The following is an 11,502-nucleotide window of genomic DNA, read 5'->3' on the forward strand; positions in this document are numbered from 1 at the left end:
GCAAAGAACAGCAGAGACTGAACTCGCCCACTAAACACCGATATTTCCTCTGTCATTATCTCGCTGGCATTTAAAATGTATGTATACGTGGAAGTAAAATTTCAAATAAGGGATTTTGGCAACTTCTCGTTGTTTACGTCATGAATACGACCCGTAAGCTTACACTCAGTGTGACAGTTTTCGGACGACCTCAGTTTTCGGACATTTAATGACATGCTGTTCGTTGTACTCACTTCGCTCTGTATTGGTAGCGTTTTACAAGTCATGTCACATGACAGCATATTTAGTCAGGTGACGCTGCTGTCCCGTTTTGAATATTTTTTTTTCGGGAGAAGCTATTTCGGGCTACAAACTTCGCGAAGTTAGCCACATGCACACCGTATAGTCCGTGGGCTGGAGGGACCCGCCGTGCACCCCACATCCCTAAGTACATGTTTGTTGTTTTTTGAATTACCTGAAAAAAATCGATTTACAGTCATCAAATTCTATGACGTCATATTTTTTTACTTAAAACTTATATAATTTAGAAAGACCAGTATCTAAGCTTTCTAAAACTATAGGGTATAAGCTTATGACATTTCAAGCCAGTTTACTTCATCAGGGAAGGAATGTTGTACCCCTACCCCCAGCTTTTGCGCACCCCATACACGCAATTCAAAATTGACTCCAGAGAAGTAGTGTATTGTTAAATATCTAATGTTAACACTTATTTTCTTGTTTAATATGTGGAATTAAATAATGTAAACACAAAAAGCTGTCAAAATTTTGCTTCATAAAAAGTAAATCACAATTGTTACATGGTATTTGGGGTAAAAAATTTCAAAATTGGCAAAACAATTCATTTTAAAGTCGTCTTATTCAATGTACACAAATTTATTTTGCTAAAGTTGGTGTTTCTTATAAAGAGCAGTATCTTTGCTTTCCAAAACTGTAAGGTTTGTGTTATTTCATGCTAGTATAGTCAATGTATGGGAGGATATATTACCCCCTACCCCTTCCCATTTTTCGCGCGCGGTACATGCAAATCAAATACCAGCCCAGATAGGCAGTGCATCCCAAAATATTCAATGTTAACATCTTTTTTCTTGTTCATCAGGTCCTAAAGAACAAAAAAATACCCATGTAGTAGGGGTGGGGGTAGGGGTGGACGGTGGGCCCCTCCAACCCACGGACTAGTATGATATAGGGTGTCGAACGCAACACACAGAGACAGCCCATGTCCGATATGTAAGCGCCATACACGTCGAAATACAGTTGCGTCGTCCATGGATTAAACGTAACTAATTTATCATGAAATATTTACATACAGTTTTCTAAACACATCGAAATTGGAAATCGGGGATTTGAAGTTTCAAAATATCAATATTAAGCCCCTATAATCATATTCCATATACGACGTCCGATTACTACGCCCTCAAAATGGGGGTCAAAATTTTGCAACTTTGACCCCCTATAAAATACCACTTCCGTCGTGTTAACAGTTTGAGGATAAGCACAATAAAGTTTCGAAGGGTATGGTAATAAGATTGCGTACTGCTCGTCATTTATGAAACGGCTTTGAGCGAAATTCATTACCCTGTCCGAAAACTGTCAAACTGAGTGTAGTACTTTGCCATGGAGGGAGCTTAGGGAGCCGTAATTATTTACGGCCTGGCGGGGAAGGGGGGTGGGTGGAGGAATTTTGTCGGAAACTCCAAACTTTCGAGTAACCCCCCTGCCAACCATGATGAATTTGAGTAACCCCCTCTCTAACTCAGAAATTTTGACTGAACGCCCACTTAGAAAAGTTATTTGTTAAATTTACAAAAATACAGCCCAAAGTGACAACAGATATAAAAGCTCATGCGCTATTACCAGTACATTAACCATATAGTAATGTTTACTATGGATGGGTATCATGACAGGGTTTTCACTAGGATATCTGACTGGGCAGAATTTGAAAGTACAGGGGGGAGAACATGCGACAGGATGAGGGGGAAGTGTCAGAGGGGGCTGTTCCCTATTTTGCATGGGAAATTTTAAGAAATTGATGTGTATAATGGTGCAGTCTGGTGCAATCTGAGAGGTGTTTTTAATTGTTTTTTTCCTAAGTACACCTGTTAAAACACGCCAAGGGGAAGAGCACGAGAGGGGATCCCCCTCTTGCATTGAAAATCTTGAGAAATTGATACGTGTGATGGTGCAATCTGAGAAGTGTTTCAATTTATTTTGCACTCTGTAAAATTGTTTGAAAATGACATTGAACACTGATATTTTTATTACATTTTTGCATGATCAGTGTTTGAGTCAAAATATTCAAAAACCAAAAAGTGACAATACATTTTGTGAAAAACATTTCGCAGTTTGCCGGCATTGAGAGACCAAATAATATGCAGGAAATCTGTGACCTTGTGTCATTTCTTCAGTTCAGCCGCCAGCTTCTAAAAGCCTGAATACCGTATGGTTAGTTGTCAAAATGGTTAATGGGGGGGGGGGGGGGCGGTCGGAGGAATTTCATCGGAAACTCCAAAATTTCGATTAACCCCGGGCCCCTGCCAACCTTAATGAATTTGAGTAAGCCCCTCTCTAACACAGAAATTTTGACTGACCTCCCCTCCACTTAGAAAAGTTAAATATCAAGACATATATTTGTAAAATTTATAAAAATACAACAATAGTAAAGACCTTTCATATCCTGGTGTACCCTGCTAGATTATCATCGATTATCTCATGACGGTTGAAAAAGGTGAAACCGACAAATGAAATTCAAAGTAACAATAAAATACAGATATAAAAGATCACGCTATAACCAGTATCCAACGTTAACCGTAGAGTATTGTTTACTTTGGATGGCATTGTGACATGGTTTTCACTATGTGACAGGGTAGAATTTGAAAGCACAGGGGGAGAACATGCAGGAGGCTGAAGGGGAAAGGTAAGAGGAGGTTGTACCCTCTCTTGCGTGGAAAAAATTGATGTGTGCAATGGTGCAGTCTGGTGCAAAATGAGAGGTATTTTCAATTCGTCTGTTTACTAAGTAAAGGGGGAGGTGTCCCCCCTCTCGTATCGAAAATTTTCATAAATTGATATGTGAAATGGTGCAATCTAATAGGTGTTTCAATTCATTTTGCACCAAAAATTGAGTAACCCCCTTCTTTCTCTCCACATGTTGAGCAACCCCTTTGTAGCTTTCATTTTTTGTAGCCCCCCCTCACATTCTTCTGACCCCCAGGCCGTAAATAATGACGGCTCCCTTACAGTTACGCTTGGGTGGGATTATCAACAAATAATTTTTTTAATTGTTACAGATAAAGTCATACTTTTTTACGTAAGACAAGAGAAAAAAAACCATCTTATCAATGGGCTCGACCGACCTTGATTTGGTCCATTTCACATTTTTCCCACAAATCTTCGCTCATGCAATACCGCCCATGTGTATCACCATACCATACCTCAGGAGATGACAACTAGGCAGTGAATCTAGATTGTAGCAGTAATGTTCAACATTGTTTCTGCCGCACTTCCACTTGTACTTGTCTGTGACGGTTATTGAAAATTGTGTATAGTGTGTTGATTCCCCGAAAAATCACAGGACCTTATATCAATAAAATGACAATCAGTGATGCATTTGAGAAAGGTATTTGGAATTTACAATTGTTAAGAGTTGAAGAAAATTTGATCACAGTGATAAATTTAAATTAATATGCAAACGTTTGTACAGTACTAAATGCTCAGCTTAGCAGTTATCACAAGCATTATTCGCCCAGAAGTTATGAATATGATCAATAAATGTCATGTATTAAACTTTGTTTTCCATTATACCAGCCTTGTGTGCCTATTACTTTATCCTTGCTATCTCTGGACAGTATTTCAAAGAAAGCAGTCTATATTTTAAATTGTCTCCCTAATCCCCTTCATTAATTTGTTCTGCCGATCACCAACGCGGGGGCTTATCGTAAGGTACTGCCTTATGAGTTGCTAACGAGTTATTTCGTCAGAGCGATATTAGCTGGGGTCCTTAGGTGCGTAAAAGTCAAAATCGGCCCGTAAAAGGCAGGAATCCCGACTGAAAAAACCGCAGCTATGGACCCACAGATGAGCATTTGTATGAATATATTTGACGAAAGTATATTTATGGACGTCGAATCCAATGAATTGACAAGTGACGCGTACGGATAACACTTGACACAGCGTCGTGACCAATACAGGCTGTATAAAGTGAAAGCGACTTAAACCTGTTGAACCCGTTTTAATGAATTTTCAAGTAATGCAGAACAGAAAGGTAGCTCAACCCTGACCAAATATTATTTTATTAATAACACTCCTATGTCAAAACTTATACATTTTGCGTAGGCGATGAATGCGTTCTCCGCGTGACACCTGTAGTGAAAACGATATTTTAAAATTTGTATAGTTTCATGCCTATCAGTTCTGTTTTTAAAGTGTAAGAAATATTACAATTATTAGCAATATTGATACATGCTACACGTTCTTTGTAATAAAACTAAAAAGAGATTAATGTTAAAATGTATTGGTATATATTTACTACTACCGCGAGGATAAAAATAGTTCAAAAGGCAAATTTGCTCAGGAACTTTGAAAAATAAAGGAAAAAAAAAAACTGAAACAGATTCCTTTTTATTACCAACCTAGTTACCTAAGTTTGAAACACTCTTGTCCTTTGACAAGATTTTTCCTTCGGCTAGTCCTCTGCATTAGTTACGCTTACGAACACAAATTTTGTGTCAATTTTTTTGTAAAAATGCTCAACCGATACAGGAGCTTTGGATTGTTTTGAGTGTTCTTCCATGTGCACGGAAAACGTTCAGTCGTAATATGCTGTAAGAGAGGTAAAATCATTACTAGAAATGCTCAGTCATAGACTTTAGTTTATGGTTCAAACACTTATTCCATAATGAGAATTATTAGGGACCCGCCAATAGATCTTGGAAGGAGTGGTCAACCTTGAAACAAGATTTACGGTGCGACAATTGTCGATTTCTTTTGCAGGCTCGCTGCTTTCGAAAAACAAAAGTCGAATCATTGGTAAAAGCATAGGGTTGATGAACTGTGGTAAAAATATGATTCACTAATCTTTCTAAAAGATCCCTTCTAATAAACCATATATATACTTGGTACAAGTCAGTGTATAAAACTCCATGAAGAGAGCACAGACTGCATATATTTCGGCCATCCCTGTAAAAGCGTGGCACATAAAATGTAACACTACAAGGGACTGGTCAGTTTCTTCAGACTGGGGGCGTGGTGGATTTTTGGAGTCGTAGTCACCCTGATTTTGATTTTGGTTATGGGAGTCGCCATGTTTTGGAGATGCTCTATGGGGAGGGTCAGTGTGATTTTGATTGTAAGATATCCGTCGACGTCCATAATTGCATATAAATGCAGTCATGAATCGCATCATTCAGTTCTGTGCACCATTCGTGTGCCTCAGATTGTAAATTGAAAGTTTGTTTGCAAAGTGTATTCATTTATCATTGAATATGCAATTAGTATACAAAGCATGACAAAAATCTGATCCTTGACTTTTTTATTTTTTTGTCCATGATAACAGAGTATGAGAAAGCAACAAGGAGAAAGGGAAAATTGTCAAGACATTTTTTCATTCTTACTGATGCACCTGAAAGTCGAACTGTTTTTCCTGCGCCAGATTGTCAAGTATAGAAGATGCGTTTTTCTTCACTGCAGTGATTTTGTTTATTACATCTTCTGACAAAATTAGATTCTTGTTTAATTTCCTAAGACATAAAATACTCAAAAGTGCTTAGACAATTAAAGTTAATACCCATTTATGTTTAAATTTATAACAATATTTGTTTCACGCAATGCTGAGTAATGTCAAAGTAAAACTACAATTATATTAACAAAAAGCCCATTTTGTATCCCCATCAAAATTTCTTCAAACCATTTAAAACCTTTTGGGATTTATGTGCATAAGTTAATTTACATCAAGAGGAAAGGCGCTATTCAACAAATGAAACAAAGACAATTAACAGGGTCAAAATAATCAGAAAGGCAATGAAGTCGCTTTGTCTTACTTTTTATCATTTAGTTAAAAGAAAAACAAATTAAAGTAAACAAAAAACGAAACTCAAAAATATGTAACAGCAAGACAAAAAATCAAAACCAAAGTATGAAACCTGTGTAAATACTGTGAAATTACTTCTACAAATGGAAAAGACATTCATATCATGGTTATAAATGTAACGTTTATCAAATTCTTGCCTCATTAAAAAGACACCAATCTCACTGCTTATTTTCCCATATTTCTTTATTTTTTGCTGATTTGCTGAGGTTACATATGATATATATATATATATATATATATATATATATATATATATATATATATATATATATATATATATATATAATAACACAAATTACTTAAAGTACAAAGTACTCTCTGCTACGTATCTGTTAATTTGTGTGTCTGTCAGCTTGCCACTAATGCTAAATAAAGTAATGGTATGAAGAACATTCATGAACAGTGGTTTGAACAGACCAGAGATCCTGTGCATCTTCAGCAGGGGGAATGTACTTCATATGTTGTGACACATCAGTTGTTTTTTGCTATCTATACACACATGCAGCAGTATGTATGTACACACACACATATAAATATATAAATATAATTATATACAAGGCAGTATTGCTGAAGGCAATGAGTACTTGGGCCGTGATAGAGTAATTTTGAGGACAATATATACTACTATTCAAATATGGTCTTGAATTTCCTCCTGTCAATTAGGCATTTGATTAACTGGTTATTAAACGAAGCAATGGCATGACAACGGCAAAATATGTCTAGCAACTTTTGTGGAGTTTGAGGCAGGGGTTCTTTATTTATAGTGGAAATTGCTTAAACTCCTTAAATATTCAAATTACAGCAAATTTCTTTTGTTCTCGATGGTAGATGTCTAATATTTAGATGGGCATATTTAGATTTCTACCCTATTGTTATCCCTATATACCAAAAATCGGACATCAAGCTCTATTGGCTTGCTCAGAATTAGATATGCGCATAATTAATGAGGTACAATATGTGGTGTCATAATGTTAGTTTTTAGTTTAGTTTATTCATTCATTCATTCATTTCCACAATTACAAGACTGTAATTACATCACAATCTATGATTGCAAGATACAGAGACTGGTATTCTTACGAGGTATAAAGACCCCACATTATAAACTCTCACTGTGTATTACAAAAGTATATACAACAGTAAATATCTCAGTGTACAAATAAATAGAAACAAAAAAAACTTACATATAATTAAATTAGTCAATAAAGAAATGCTGCTACAAAAAAAAGACACACGAGAATTATGAGGAATATATTCTCTTTTATGAAGGGGAATGAATGTGAATAGGAGCTAGAAAATAGCTAATGCAAAGCTAATGAGTGTCTAGCTCCTGGTGGGTGGTAGCTGAGAATTAAATAAACAAAAAAACTAAATTAAACGAGGACGGAGGGTATAATCAGAAAAAGACAACTAGTCGTGGTTTAAAATCCAAGATTTAAGAGTTTGTTTAAACTGGTGTCTATTGTTTATATTTTTATAGTAGCTGGTAAACTGTTCCAAAATTTGGCTCCGTGGTAATAAGGTCATAAGGTGTCCCATCATACCAAATATGAAGGGTGTAGCACTTGTGGTTACTGAGTTGTGGACAAATATATATATTTGAGGTCAAAAGTCATTGAGGTCACGTGACATTTTGTCAAAATAATTGTATTGCTAAGTTATTCCTATATACCAAAAATCAGACCTCTAGCTCTATTGGCTCGCTCAAAATTAGATATGCGCATAATTAATGAGGTACAATATAAGGTGTCCCATCATACCAAATATGAAAGGTTTAGCACTTGTGGTTACTGAGTTATGGACAATAATGTATATTGAGGTCAAAGGTCACCAAGGTCACATGATATTTTGTCAAAATGTCTGAGATATCTGCGTAAACTGATGGACTCACTGATGGACTCACGGACGGATATGACCCAATCTATAAGCCCCTGGACTTTATCCGTGGGGACAAAAAACTGAGTCACTGCATCCTTTAGGCAATATGAATACGATGAGAAACTAAATTTTTATTTTTCTTGGCCTTATACATGGGAGTCTATGGAGAACTGCTTTATACATGGGAGTCTATGGAGGTGTAAACTAAAAAGTCCTCTAACACGGCCAAATTCAATCGCATTGTGAAACAAATCGACGTGCATCTGTATGGGGTTGGGTACTATTCTTGTGCAAAGTTTGAAAGAAATTGACCAGGGCATGTCTGGAGTATCTGCGTGAACGGACGGACGGACGGACGGACGGACTGACATGACCAAACCTATAACTCCCCCAGGACTTCGTCCGTGGGCACTAAAAACAACGCAACAGTTATTACAGCTACACCGGCGGTAGGTTCATATCCAGAGCCCCTGTACGGTCTGCCGCCGTCGCTTGAAAACAATCTCATAAACCTGGCCATATGGGCAACTGAGTATGGGCAGCTGGATACTTGACTTCCCGGAGAAGGCGAGCTGTCACGTTCAAGCTCAGGATTATTTGTCGATCAAATTTCAGTAAATTTACCTTACCTATGAAATTTTGTCTATAGGCTAATATTTCGCCGAAGTTTGACAAAATTGCATCGATTTTCAGGTTCATATCCGACTTTTTTAGTTTTGAGTGCAGACAGAAATAAGTTTTGAGGCAACATGGCTGCGACCCCATGTTGACCCCTAGCCATGCGTACGATGCTATGTGCTACAGCTAACACACAGCATCGTACGCAGGGCTAGCGAGACATCGACGGTTATTTACGAGAAGTGAATAAAAGACTGTCATTTTTGGAAGCGATCGAGTAGTTGAGGTAGGCTGGGATACGACTTTGGCCCAAGAACGCTGAATTTCGGCAGTAACTTGGCTTTTTACGTCAAGTCCCAAAATGGATTTGAAGTCACCGACCCTACGTACGGGTCTTTGCAGGGCTGTGGCGAGCGGGGCGATTAGCTGTAGCGGAACACACAGCATCGTACGCAGGGCTAGTTGACCCCAAGTGAAAATGTGTTCGCGATCAAATCTTCCTGTATTTTTTTCAGAATTTTCGACAAAATCATTGCTTCTTAAATCTTTTGTAAAGCATAAAATACTAAAATAAAAATGCGATGTGCCATGTCTCCAGATTTCTAAAATATCGTTCGTTGACCCGGCGTTCGACGGAATACTCATTTCGCAAACTTGTGACGCAGTTGAAATTCAATACTGACCGCCAAATAATCTTAATGAGACGAGATCATTCTAGACATCCTCCAAATTATCCAACCATTCGCGTTAGAGTTCAGCTCGCTTAGAGTATCATAACATTCTTCGGCCTTCGTTTAGATCGACCCTAATCTCTCCCATTTAGGAAATAAATACACAAGCTACCTTGACAAAACTTCGTGCACCATCCAGGACCAAACGCACTACAAATCTGTCTTGACGTCATCATCTCCTTACATGGTAATCGGCATACCGTATTTTTTAGCAAAGGAGACACAGAATACGTCGGAGTATTCAGTTTCAAAACGTATTACATTGTGTGATGTTGTCAAAAGAAGGTAATGTTACTGCAGTGTTTAAATAACAAAACACAAAAGTTCAAATCAGTTTATTTTGGACTGGCTTTACCCAACATTTTATATTGTTTCTTATGCCAGATTTGACCACGTGCTTACTGGCGACCCCTTTACATGCAAATTTTGTGTCAAATGGTGTGTTCTCCTGGAAAAACAAACGTACGATTTCTATATGAAGGAGGCGAAATTTGCCCTCAAAACTCGAAACCACCCCTTTATGGGGTGTACCTAGCTATTTTGAACGAGCTTCTCGAATCTGCAGCTCTATTTCGAAATGATGGTCTGGTTTTCTCAGCTCAAGGATAAGTGTTCTCCATCGCTGTGGGCATTACTATTCTCAACTGGGGGTACAGTTTCAGTCGTAATGTTTTTCATTGTGTCCGGGATATAAAACCTTTCCTATTCACAATTTTACTTTGATTAACACTAGTCCACATATTGTCAGCGATTAAACATGTTTCAAGTTTAAATGTTAAATTCTGGTCTCGAGCCCTCTTGTTCGACCAAACTGAAATTACCCCTCCCACTTTGGCTCGTCCAGTGGGTGTAGCAAGGGTCGTGCCATCGCCTAGGAAACGGAGGGTGCATTAATTGTTGCATTTCGATGCACATTTTGATTATATTCAGAAGATTTTGTGGCAAAAACTCAGATAGAGAAGCATTAATATTCACATCTCACTTATTCAAGACTGGCTGAGAGCAGCACTTCCATTCAGTTAACATCATTACGCCATTTATTATGCCAAGAAAGATGACGCCAAGACATTTTGCTCTCCCTGGTCTCAGCCAGAAATGGTTATACCTTACAGAGTTTTTTCCCACGGAATGAAAACAAATGTACTTGGCTGAGGCCCAAGTACAATAAGTATATATATATAAGTATATATATATATATATATATATATATATATATATATATATATATATATATATATATATATATATATATATATATATATATAACAGGTGGTTTCAAGTAGAAACTAAAATCTCATTACACTATGTGTTTCACGTTATTGTGATCTTCAGATGAGAATGATCAGCTATTCGACGTGGCAAGCCTTATGTTAGAGCCTAGTACTGACTACATTTTCCAGTATTTACTGATTAAAGATTGATATAGTTGCCTGATCATTCATGAGAAACGTCTGCTTTCCATATTCCATATTATATAGGTAGGGGAAAACATGTAAAGCAAGCTAATTCTGATTCTATAAAGTTTAAATCCAGTGGAATACCTTGACAACAAACCCATCTTTTATTGCAGGAAAATAATAATGATAAATGTGAATAAATGTATGTCTGTCACTATATTTTCGTTTTCAAAAAATGTAATCTTCATTGAAATCAGTGAACTGGAATATAAGTTTTGGAATACTGTCTCAGATTTCTGTTCCTTTGAGTTTTTATACAAAAAATATCTGAAAAAAACACTTTCCAAGTGCCTCCAAATAACACAATTTTAATCTCTATTTTTCAAAGCTCCAACGGGTCCCCCCTCCTGACCTCCCCCCATTGCGGGTCGCTTATAGTGGCCCTCTGGTAAAAAATTATTACAGAGAACACTGCATGTCATCAGAGCACTGGATACAGACCTGTACATCAGCCCCTGTCACAGCAATGGGACATCTTTCCGACACAGACCTGTACCACAGGGTTTAAATCAGGGTCTGTACAGGGCCTGTCGCAGCAGCAATCCATTTTACTGTATAGATATTTAACTTTCCCATTTTTTTTTTTTTTTTTTGGGGGGGGGGGGTCACTCAAAATTTCTGCAGCAGAAAGGGGGTTACTCAAACACGTCATGGTTGACAGGGGGGGGGGTACTCGAAATTTGGAGTTTCTAAAGCAATTCCTCCGACCCCCCCCCGGCCGAAAATAATAACGGCT

Source organism: Ptychodera flava, chromosome 19 (assembly GCF_041260155.1).
Source record: "Ptychodera flava strain L36383 chromosome 19, AS_Pfla_20210202, whole genome shotgun sequence".
NCBI lineage: Eukaryota > Metazoa > Hemichordata > Enteropneusta > Ptychoderidae > Ptychodera > Ptychodera flava.